The sequence below is a fragment of the Pelecanus crispus genome, chromosome 6 (genome assembly GCF_030463565.1).
Source record: "Pelecanus crispus isolate bPelCri1 chromosome 6, bPelCri1.pri, whole genome shotgun sequence".
Taxonomy (NCBI): Eukaryota; Metazoa; Chordata; class Aves; order Pelecaniformes; family Pelecanidae; genus Pelecanus; species Pelecanus crispus.
The window spans coordinates 20894639-20907315 of record NC_134648.1 but is presented as its reverse complement, the minus strand read 5'-3'; the positions used below and the strand labels follow the sequence as shown (position 1 = coordinate 20907315).

General features: G+C 43.1%; 1 non-coding gene across 1 annotated transcript; it reads left to right on the top strand.

Annotated features, from left to right (window-relative positions):
* The first annotated feature begins 222 nt into the window (after positions 1-222).
* On the top strand, positions 223-350 carry LOC142593866 (U6atac minor spliceosomal RNA). The gene has a single exon (XR_012831164.1). It is a non-coding gene; the product is annotated as a U6atac minor spliceosomal RNA (small nuclear RNA).
* Positions 351-12677: the final 12327 nt, after the last annotated feature.

Below are 12677 nucleotides of genomic sequence, written 5' to 3'. Positions count from 1 at the left end.
AGAGCAGTGTCGTGTTGGAATGGGAAACTACCCAGTGGGGCACACTGGGTCAGTCATTTTTATCAGGGGAAAATGATAAACCGTCATAAAACCATTCATCAAGGAAAGAAGGAAAATCACAGAGGGACCTGTGTGTGTATACAGTGTATCAGTAAGAAGAAAGGTGGCTGAATGGGCAAATGAAGCTTTATCAGGCCCAACAGTTTTGACTTGAACACAGTTGTGTTGTATGAAAGGAGAGAAGGTTAGCACTCCCCTTGATAAGGATGGAAGAGGCCCCTGTGGCCTGTACAACATGCATATGGTTAAGGCACTGGCACCTACTTCATGGCATCTAACCATGTTTTTAGGGCAGACTTCAACCTGTTTAGGACACTGGTTGGGAAAGTCCCATGGGAGGCAGTTCCGATGGGCAGAGGGGTCCAGGAAGGCTTGGCTTCCTTCAAGAAGGAAGTCTTAAAGGTGCAGGAGCGGGCTGTCCCCATGTGCCATAAGACAAACTGGTGGGCAAGACAATTAGCCTGGCTGAACAGGGAGCTTTTGCTGGGACTCAGGGAAAAAAGGAGAGTTTACCACCTTTGGAAGAAGGGGCAGGCAACTCAGAAAGAGTACAGGGATCTCATTAGGTCATGCAGAGGGGAAATTAGAAAGGCAAAAGCCCAGCTAGAACTCAATCTGGCCACTGTTGTAAGAGATAATAAAAAATGTTTCTACAAATACATTAACAACAAAAAGAGAGCCAAGGAGAATCTCCATCCTTTATTGGATGTGGGGGAGGAACATTGCCACCAAGGATGAAGAAAAGGCTGAGGTACTTAACACCTTTGCCTCTGACTTTAATGGCCAGACCAATTATCCCCAGGGTATTCAGCCCCCTGAGCTGGAAGACAGAGACAGGGGGCAGAATGAAGCGCCCATAATCCAGGAGGAAGCAGTTAACAACCTGGATGCTCACAAGTCTATGGGGACGGATGGGATCCACCCGAGAGTACTGAGGGAGCTGGCACAGGAGCTTGCCAAGGCACTCTCCATCATCTATCAGCAGTCCTGGTTAACAGGGGAGGTCCCTGATGACTGGAGGCTTGCCAATGTGACACCCATCTGTAAGAAGGGCTGGAAAGAGGATCCAGGGAACTACAGGCCTGTCAGCCTGACCTTGGTGCCAGGGAAGATTATGGAGTGGTTCCTCTTGAGTGCGCTCAACAGGCATGTGCAGGTCAACCAGGGGATCAGGCCCAGCCAGCATGGGTTCATGAAAGGCAGGTCCTGCTTGACCAACCTGATCTCCTTCTATGACCTGGTGACCCACCTGGTGGATGAGGGAAAGGCTGTGGATGTCATCTACGTGGACTTCAGTAAAGCCTTTGACACTGTCTCCCATAGCATTCTCCTTAGGAAGCTGGCAGCACGTGGCTTGGACGGGCGTACTCTTTGCTGGATAAAAAACTGGCTGGATGGCCGAGCTCAGAGAGTTGTGGTGAATGGAGTTAAGTCCAGTTGGCGGCCGGTCACAAGCGGTGTTCCCCAGGGCTCAGTACTGGGTCCAGCTTTGTTTAGTATCTTTATCAATGATCTGGATGAGGGGATTGAGTGCACCCTCAGTTAAGTTTGTAGATGACACCAAACTGGGCGGGAGTGTCGATCTGCTCGAGGGTAGGATGGCCCTGCAGAGGGATCTGGACAGGCTGGACCGATGGGCTGAGTCCAACTGTATCAGGTTTAACAAGGCCAAGTGCCGGGTCCTGCACTTGGGTCGCAACAACCCCATGCAATGCTCCAGGCTTGGGGAAGAGTGGCTGGAAAGCTGCCTGGTGGAAAAGGACCTGGGGGTGTTGGTTCACAGCCATCTGAACATGAGCCAGCAGTGTGCCCAGGTGGCCAAGAAGGCCAACAGCATCCTAGCTTCTATCAGGAATAGTGTGGCCAGCAGGAGCAGGGAGGTGATCATCCCCCTGTACTTGGCACTGGTGAGGCTGCACCTCGAATACTGTGTTCAGTTTTGGGTCCCTCAGTACAAGAAGGACATTGAGGTGCTGGAGTGTGTCCAAAAAAGCGCAGTGAGGCTGGTGAAAGGTCTAGAGAACAAGTTTTATGAGGAGCAGCTGAGGGAACTGGGATTGTTTAGTCTGGAGAAGAGGAGGTTGAGGGGAGACATTATTGCTCTCTACAACTACCTGAAAGGAGGTTGTAGTGAGGTGGGTGTTGGTCTCTTCTCCCAAGTAATAAGTGATAGGATGAGAGGAAATGGGCTCAAGCTGCGCCAGGGGAGGTTTAGATTGGATATTCAGGAAAATTTCTTCATGGAAAGAGTGGTCAGGCATTGGAACAGGCTGCCCAGAGAGGTAGTGGAGTCACCATCCCTGGAAGCGTTCAAAAAAGAGGTAGATGTGGCACTTTGGGACATGGTTTAGTAGGCATGGTGGTGTTGGGTTGATGGTTAGACTGATGATTTTAGAGGTCCTTTCCAATCTTAATGATTCCTAGTTTTACTTTAATGAAAAAATAATCCAGCCATCAAGTCAGGAAAGATGATATTACCACTCTACCCTTAATTGTTTTAGTGGTGGAGTTGGTAGTGTTAGGTTAATGGTTGGACTGGATGATCTTAAAGGTCTTTTCCAACCTAAATGATTCAATGGCAATTGCCTTACCACCATTTGGGAGCTGGCCGATACTAAACATGCATTTCTTCTACTAATTTTAAGTGCCAGAGGGCATTAGGAGTTGTCAGACACAGATATTTAGTTTAGCCATTGTCTGACTTGAAAGGAGTAGGTGAGCATGAGACAGCCCATGAAATGTTGAACAACTGGGGTAAGTCAGAGAGAGATTCACAGAGACCCAGGCAGAGTAAAGGAAGAAATCAGGATAGGAGCAAGATGGTGAAAAAGAAGGAAAGAAAGTGGAGGGGGAGTGGATGTTTTGCGAAGCCTTGTTTTTTTAAAAGTTTTTTTGCAAGGCTGGGCTCATGCAGAAATAGGAGAAGCTGAACTGCCTGGAGCAGAAGAAACATGTAAAAGCAGCGTGGCCACCCAAGAGGAGCCAGGAAGATAGCTACATATAGGGAATGTACAGGGGAGCGAGTGGCAGAAGAAGCAAATGCACTTCATTCCATTTGCCAGCATTGTACTGTATCCTGCTGGGGCTTCAGTGGATCTTCCATGGAGTTTCAGAGGAGATGCTGGTTCAACACCTTACTGCAGATGACACATCTGAAAATTGCGACCTACTGAACAGCCTGTCTTGCAGCACCCTGCCCCCGCAGGGGTTCTTCTGTCTTCTCTGCCAAGGAAGCAGCTGCAGGAACGCTTGCAGGCAGAAGTGCCCGGCAAAAGCTGTGTAGGGCAGGTAAACAGCAGCCCAGGGGGTAGGAAGTGGGCCTTTCCCTGTGGGTAGGATGTGACAAATATCCTGTTGTTCCAATGAGATAATCTTCTGCCATTAGTCTAATCACTGTAATTAGTCATGCTGTGCTCACTGGTGATGTCCCCTGGGACTTGTTTCAAAAATTTCCTCCTGTTATGTGCCTGGAGGTTGCTGGATTTGGGAGTAAAGAACAGCAGCACTGTTACTGTTCTCCACCGTAACAGGAGAGATCTGAGCAAAGGAGGCAGTTACAGAGCATGACTTTCAGCAGTCACAATAAAAAGATATGCATGGGGGAGTGAAAGTTGGGAAAGGAATAAGCTTGTTGTGCTGGATAGGATGTATATATTTATACAGGGGCAAGTTAGCCTCTGTCTCAGGGGGTTTCTGCCTTTAGCATATATTCTAGAGGAAGTGTGTCAGTCTACAGCTGCTAGGGTGCTTACAAATCCAGGAAGAGGCACGTAAAGTTCAGTGATATGGTTTTTATGTAGACATAAAGCAATTGTGGTGAAATAAAGGAAGTTCTTTAATTTCATGAGGCTTAAAAATAGGTATGGCCCACAAGGCTGTACAAATCCCTCTTGATTTTCTAATGTGCAGCAGCATTGGGCTTTGCAGAACAAATGGAATTAATAATTTCTAGGAGCTGGTCTGATCCATTGCTTGAGAAGCTGAGAGCTAGAGCTTGTTCCCTTGAGTCAGTTGTAACTCCTTTCTTCTGTCTTAAAATGTTAATAAACAGAGCCATTGAACTTCATGGGTGTTTGTAAAGCTTTGTGAATTGCTGCAATGAAAGATTGTCCTCTATATAGTATACAGTGTTATTCCTAGACTCCTGTGCGGTAGAGTACCCTCCTTTTTTATGTACTGGACTTAAGGGCTGAATAGTAATTGTTGAAGCCTTGAATATTTACAATGAATTGTGGAAGAAGAATGGAAGAATAGATAAACTTTCCATTAATGTAGGTAAAGATACAGATATGCATTTAGTGAACATAAATGTGTATTTGCCAGCCTTTCAAGAAAAAAAAAATGCTATTAATGTAGAACAAAGCAACTTTAACTAACATTAAGTAGAGCTTCTCTGTAGGAATAAGATAAATATCAGACAATAAGTGACTGCAAAGCCCCTCAGAAAAGCAATGCTATACAAAAACACACACACTTTGCCATTCATGTCCTATGTTCATTAAAAAGCATCAAATGCTGTGAATGTGCTGTCAGCAACATCTGTTTCCTGAGCTCTTATTAGGAGATGCTGATCTACATTTAATTATATTATTGTCTCACTTCCAAGAAACCTCAGATTTCTGCTCCTTTGAAGAGTGTACCAGCAATCCTTTTGGTTTCAGAGCAGTACTACATCATTCTGTAGTTTCTCTAACGCCTCCCACTGCCTTGTACATATGATGCAAAGTATTTCTTGCAAGTTCAACAACTATGCTGGTTTATGTGCAGACTGAAGATCTTAGTAGGCAGAGAAAGTGCTTCTAAAGAGGTGCTCTGATTTTTAAAAGTAGCTGCAAAGGTGACAGCGAGATGGTCCGTATTTATTGTCTCCCAATGATTTCTTAGTTTAGCCAGGGGAAAAAAAAATATTCTCATCCTTTTAGTACATTCTAAAAGTTTTATAGTAACGTAATTCTAATGAAATTAGTAACAAAGCAGTGCTGTAAAATAAGTATAACATAATGGAAACAAGCATAGTGGTCCTACTTACCAACTCAGAGCTAAACTTTTAGTGTGAGCATTTAAGTTTGGTATTTGTGGTCCATCAATGACAATATTTTGTATTTAAAATTTCTAACATTAGAGTATTATAAAACCACTGTGACTTTTCATATCCTTGGCATTGTAGAGATCTAATGCTGGTCTCTAACTGATGGATTAGACACTTCATCATCGTTACATATATACCATCACTGGTGCTGTATCTGTAAGAGTAATTCTGGCAATAAGCATTAAGTGATATCATCACTCTTCCAGATAGTCTCAGAAGAAGCCAAAGGATGATGTCATGTCTAAGCAGTCCTTTAATCCTAGATGTATCTTTTAATGTCCTGATTTACATGTGTTTCTGCAGTAGTGTGAAGAATCACACTCTACACTGAAGCTTTTTTTTTTTTTTTTTCTTGGGCTGTAAATTTTTCAACTTCAGCAGTAGAAATAAATACTTTTCAAGAAAAACTATGTATTTTTTAGATTGATCTCTATGTATCTGCATACATATATAGATCATACACATGTATGTTTGGTTTAGCTTTTATAAGTTGGCTGTTTTTTTCATACCCATGTCCCAGTCCTAGAAGCAGCTTAGATGAGATTATGTCAGGTTTCTTGGATTGGGTGAATTTTGTTGTGATTTGTTTGGTTGGTTGTTTATTAGAACTTCTCTATACTAATAGCAGCCTTAACACAGTTGCATTTCTATTGCCAGAAATGCTTTTGCTGAAAGAATTGTTTGACTTTTTTTTAGATTCTACACACTAATATAAATCATACCAACAAAAGACAATGTCATTGCTATAGGCTGTGCCTCTGATAGAATTAGCTGCTTCAGTTGTGCCCAGATGGGTTGTACTTGCATAACAATACCAGCAAACCATTTCTGAAGTAGACCTAGCCTGAGGCACATGCTTAACTTTGCATACTGCAAATAATTTCACTGATTTTAGAAATTATTTGTAAGACAAAATCTTGGCCCCTGCATTCCACAGACTTCAGTGGAGCTAGAAGCCACCCACAGGGCTGTCCTGGTTTTGGCTGGGATAGAGTTTCTTCCTAGTAGCAGGCATAGTGCTGTGTTTTGGATTTAGTGTGAGAATAATGTTGGTAACACACTGATGTTTCAGTTGTTGCTAAGTACTGCTTGTGCTAGTCAAAGACTTTTCAGCTTCCCAGGCTCTGCCAGGTACACAAGAAACTGGGAGGGGGCACAGCCAGAATAGCTGATCCAAACTGACCAAAGGGCTATTCCACACCATATGACATCACGCTCAGTGTATAAGCTGGGGGCACTTGGCCAGGGAGCAGCGATAGCTGCTCGGGAACTGTCTGGGTATTGTTTGGCGGGTGGTGAGCAATTGCATTGTGCATCACTTGCTTTGTATATTATTATTATTACTATTATTATTACATTGTTATTATTATAATTACTGTTTTACTTTATTTCAATTATTAAACTGTTCTTATCTCAACCTGGGAGTGTTTCTTACTCTTACTCCTCCGATTCTTTCCCCAATCCCATTGGGGTAGGGGGAGTGAGTGAGCAGCTGCATGGTGCTCAGTTGCTGGCTGGGGTAAAACCATGACAGGTGTATTTTCAAACTATGGACTAGAGCTGATAGAATCCCTGGGGCTACAACAGAGGTGGAAATTGATCTTTTGCTATTGAAGAAGAGGTGAGAGAGACTTGTGGGTAAACTGTGTAAAATTTAGCCATGCGTAATGGTTTTAAATTAAAGGAGGGTAGATTTAGACTGGATATAAGGAAGAAGTTTTTTACAATGAGGGTGGTGAAACACTGGAATGGGTTGTCCAGAGAGGTAGTGGAGGCCCCATCCCTAGAAACATTCCAGGTCAGGTTGGATGGGGCTCTGAGCAACCTGATCTAGTTAAAGCTGTCCCTGCTCACTGCAGGGGGGTTGGGCTAGATGACCTCTAAAGGTCCCTTCCAACCCAAAGCATTCTATGATTCTGTGATTCTATGATATGTAACTTATTATTGATGTGAAAGAGAGAAGGGAATGAGCAGGGGCTTGCATAGAAACTAATAACATTGCCAAAGGGGTGGTCTAGGAAAATGGCCTTTAAAGCATCGTTTTGGATAAATAGCTGTGGAACAAGATTGCATTTGTCAAGAGAGTTTTGTCTCTGCAGATGAGAGGATGCTATGGATGGCCTATTAGCAACACTAGGTGGAAACCACCTGCCAGGCTGAGGTATAGCTTAGATACAAGATACAAGAATCAAGAGCGAGCTCCAAGATGAAGATGATATTCAAGTTATGGGCTGGTGCAATAGGAAGATGCTGTTATTGTTTTACAAGTCACGAGGAAAGAAGATAATGGGCAGGAGAGTCTTGGGAAGAAAATTCAGATATCTGCTTGATGAGTTCGTGGTAATTGCTAAACACACACATAAAAATATAAGAAAAGAAGCTGAGATTCCCATTTGAACAGAAGGTGTGTCATGTTGTAAGTCATCAGGATTGGTGAATTTGTGTTTGCAAATGAGATGAAATGTGGAAGGGAAAGAGAAGGAAAAAAAAAGGACAGAGGCATATGGAATTACAGAAGAAAACTGAAAGGTGTGGAGCATGAGGAGAGTTCAACAGAGGACACACTGAGGGAGCACTGGGAGAACTAGGAGAAGGATTCAGGGAATGGTATCTCTGAAGCTGTGAAAAGAAACAACACAAGAGCAGGAGAATGGCCAAAGCTACTGAAGGGCCTAACTAAGAAGTTGTAAAGGTATTGTTAGAAGTAATTTCCATTGACCGTAAGAGCATAAAAAAGATGTTTCTAGGCTGGATTTGTTTGAAAGGAATGCTACATAATTATTGTAGTGATCTCAGAGTGGCTTATGTGTTTTGGCACGGATTTTTCAAGATGGGAGGGACTAAACCATATTTGAAGTTTATTTGTATTATGAAGATAAGAGCTAGAGGGAGAGAAGGTTGGCTGCAAGGGAGGTCCAAGAACAAGAAGAGATCACCCTTACAAACAGAGTTGGTTAGAGGAGGAGACCCTTTTCATCCAGTCATCAATGAATGAACCCTTGAACAAGAAAATTAATGACTTGAACTGTAAATAAGACAGTCAGATTGGACTAGTCATGTAACCCTATGGTCTACAATGTATATTTAATGAGAACTTGGCCCTATAAGTTTGACTACTTTTTGTGATCTTTTTGAGTGAATGTACGTCTAATTCTCTGTGCATTTAACAGATGGGTGTTCTGGCATCTGGAAGGCATGATGAACATGTATGTGAGATCCTGAGGACTAAAGCGAGGTGACAGCAGCATCTTCCTGATGTCGTGTATCAAATATTGCATGGGACAGGCTGAGCTGCTGCAAATGCCACATGAAGCTCTTAACCATCCAGGAATTATTCCATGCCTTTTCTGGTATCGTAGGCATGTGTTCTTGCCTTAGCTGAGAATGCTTGTCCTGTGCCCCAGGAGACACATGCTGCTGGTTCTTCTCAGCCAGTTTTGCACTCCCTTGTGCAGTATCACTGGTACAAATTTGATTACTTATTTTGCTGCTGTTGTCCTTTTTAAAGTATGTTTTGCAGAGATTTAACCAAAATTTTCATCACTCAATATAGTCAGCTTGCTTTGTTCAGATGGGCCAACCGAGGCATTGCATTAATACTGATACAGATAGGAACTTATTGAATGATGGTATAATGTGAATTGTTTCAGCTAATTAGCACCTGTGTTTCTGTTCCATTTTATTTTCTCCAAGAGAATGCAGTAATGGACTGTCCCTGAAGTTGTTGGAAGTCAAGTAGATAGCAAGTGTTTCCTGTCCATAAACAGCACTGTGAAATTGAAGTGACTCTGTTCTGCTCTTGCTGAGCATGCTCTGTGCCTGTTAACGTTAATGGGACTTACACATGTGCTCTGAGTGCAATGTACCCCACAGCCTCTGGGTAATAGAAACCCTTATCTTGCATTTCCGTATTGCTGCGTGGAACAAAAACCATTGTAAAAACAAATCCACCCCATCCCTCCATGGGTATTTTGTCTTGCTTCTCTCTTCGTGAGAGCTAATTTGCAATGAGACAAACCAAGGCTGACAAAAGAGAGCTTTATTACTTTCTGCTAGCTAAAAGAGAGACAAGGGGAGACTTCTGGACACACTGCTGTCACTGTCCAGACCTTTTCTAAGCTTTATCTTTTCCAGCTGCAGGGTTTGTGAGGTGAAAATCACCTCTCCTGAAAATGCCATACAGTTTCAATAGGATGAAATCACTGTCTGCAGGTTAGACTGTGGCTCCTGATTTATGAAAGTGTCGCTGTATCCAGGTAGCTTCAGACAACTCTGAATTCTAAAAGCTGTGATAAATACCGGTATCAGCAAAGAATCCAACCTGAGCACTTAATTGCCCTATACTGCTGTTTGCTGCCCTATCAGTTGCATCAATGGGCCTGTAAATGGGGCTGCACTGTGAAACTAGAACATCAAAATGATGGAGAGTCAGAAACATGGCAGAAAGGGGAAGGGGCCTTTTGATCGTTAAGTGACCCAGTTTATCACATGGCCCCACAGACATTTATATGGGCATAATTAAGGTGCTAAGTTGCAGCACAGGGAAGTTAATGAAGGAGCAGCAACTTAGGACAGCCTCATAGTGCCCTTAGACAAATAGCAGAACAACTGACGGATGAATTTCCTATAGTGCTATTTAATTCCTTTAGGGGGTTTCTGCCAGCATCCTAAGCCTTATGAACCACCTAATTCAGGAGTCAGTTTATTGCAAGTACTGAAGCATGCATTTAAAACCCTAATCTCTTGTACCGTGGCTTGAAACCCAAGCTATTTTTGTAACACTTTAAGGTGTAAGTATCAGTAAATGTCATCCGTAAAAAAAAAAAAAACCCATACCACAGAATCCCCTGCGACAAAAATTCTGTACTTTGTGGGTGAGGCTGCAGAAGATGCCAATGTCTGTATAAATTCTTGGAGGGAATTGCTTTGGAGAAAGTCTCTTTATATAGGGAAATCAATCCCCTAGTAATTATGCATTTAGTATGGTTGTGACTTCTCTTTGTTCTGTATGCTGACAGTCTCTTGGGACTGAAACATACCACTTGTTCACCCTTTTAGTATCATGATGTGTATCACACTGCTGGTTTCCAGGATCAGGGGAGAGACGGGGGCAAAGGAAATGTTTTCCTTGTAGGTGTCCCTTTGGGAAAGAGCCATTATGAATGTCTTTGGTCTTCCCCGGTACTTTCCACAGGCTTCTTGGTTACACAGTACTTCTCAAAACATTTCTAGGACAAATCAATCTTTTTTTGTAACAGCTTTGACCTCACTCTTATTTATACATATGACCAGCTGTTCTCAAGGTAAGTGATACAAAAGAGGTAAGGAAAGGAGAGAAAGAGCAAAGGGAGGGAGCAACTACTTTTCTGTCTCTTCCACCACTGAGAAGGAAGAAGAGAAAAAAGGGAGAGGAGGAGGACATGGCTGTAGTTGCTTTCCCCCTCCCATTACTGTATTGTGCAGCAAATAACGTGAAGGACTGTTTGTACTTCCCCCACTAAGCCACTACTGGAGGTGATGATAGCTGACAGGAATATTCAGTCATGACTGCAGCTAGCGATATTTCTCTCCTTCCCGTTGCAGGGAGTGGAATGGTCCATAGCTGTGCAGATATTGCCTAGGGGGGCAGGCAAGTGATAACTACCCTTGCCAGCCATTATATTCTTGCAGCTGTACAGACATGGGATTATCTCAGTGCTTTTCAGATGTTTCTCTTATACTCTCATCAGACACGTACATCATGCTTCCAGTTTAAGAAATGTGGTTGTAGTGCGCGGTCTCTAATCCATATTACAGAACCATGTTCCTCCTCCATCTTGTATCCTTGGAGAATGTACCTTGGAAGAAGGTCCACAGTTTCCTCCTATAGAAGTTTCATACAACTTTTGGTAAGGGTATTAATATGTACACTAATAATTCTTAAGATTAGAGCCATCCATTCATGACAGTCATCTTAACAGGTGAGGAGAATGAGCATCACTAGAAGTCTGCAAAAGCACAGGCAGCTTCAAAAAATGTGAGTTGCCCTTTGTGGATGGTGAAATTAGCCTCCAGAGAGCTATGTGCTTCCCAAGATCATTTCTGGTACCCAAACTATCCTACCGTATTCCCAAAGTGTAAGAAAAGGAAATAAGATTATTCTGACTTTACAGATTAGATTGGAAGCAGAGTAAGTGTCAGTTAAATGATTTACCCAAAGTTAGAGAATTGGCTTGTGTCAGAGCCAGGGTTTGAATCATAATCATCTGAATCTCAGACTGGTGCGTTAGCCTCCGAAGTAGACTGTTGCTCTGCAGAAGAAAAGCCGGCAGTCAGTCACAGTTGCAGCTTTGGGGAAGTGACTGGCCAGAAGAATGAGCGTTAGCCAAATGTTTTTCATTTTTGTGTTTGTGTGAGAGAAGCTGTGTGTGCTCTAATTTGGTAAAAATTCAACTTCATCTCTTAATTAGAAGTTGGTGTTATCTAAAAACTTTGCAGCACTCCCACATTTCTCCTGACAGCTTGGGCTGTGTGGCACAGACAAGCTAGGATGGCTTTAAATGTCAAAATATGCTTTTCATTCTTAAGTGTGTATATATATATCAACGCATTATCAAGTAAAATAAAACCCTGCAGTGTGACAGATTATGTTTCTTTAATTGTCATCACTCTTTAAACGAATTTATGGCTGTTAAGAGAAATTTACACTTCTAGAAACATTGGAAACCTTGAATCATTTCGGCTGAAAAGAAGGCCAGGCCTTGCTCTGCATACCTCTTGCTGGAACATTGCTGGAGGTAGCTGAGCTCATTTGAATACATTTGGTTTTGAATGCTTTCTCTTGCTTTGCTAATTACATACCAGGCAGAACTCTGACCATTTTCCTCAGCTTTATCAGCAACTTTCATTGTTTGTGGGAATAAAGAAGTGGGAAGCTTGTCTCCTGAGAAAGCTGGTTCTTCATGTTTTCCTGCTGGATGGCTCCTGCTGCTGTGATGTTTGTGGAGCAAGAAGCCTGGGCACCCTGGTGAGTTAGAGAAGGTTTGTGCTCGCTGTTCAGAGGTGGATGTGAGATAGCAGTAGGCTGGAGCTGCAAATCTATTAGCTAAATTGTGCTTAACCTGGACCAGTTTAGCAGAAGTTGAAGGTGCACTGGCTTCTCCTGGAGGCCTCTCTCAGGTCCTTTGCCACCAGGCAGCCTTCCAGCCACTCTTCCCCAAGCCTATGGAGTTGCATGGCGTTATGACCCAAGCGCAGGACCCTTGTTGAACCTCGTACAATTGGCCTCGGCCCATCGATCCAGTCTATCCAGATCCCTCTGTAGAGCCTTTCTGCTCTCCAGCAGATGAATACCCCTGCCCAACTTGGTATTGTCTGCAGACTGACTGAGGGTGCACTTGATCCCCTCATCCAGATCATTGATAAAGGTATTAAACAGAACTGGCCCCAATACCGAACCCTGGGGAACACCACTTATGACTGACTGCCGACTGGATTTAACTCCATTAACACCACAACTCTTTGGGCCTGGCCATCCAGCCAGTTTTTT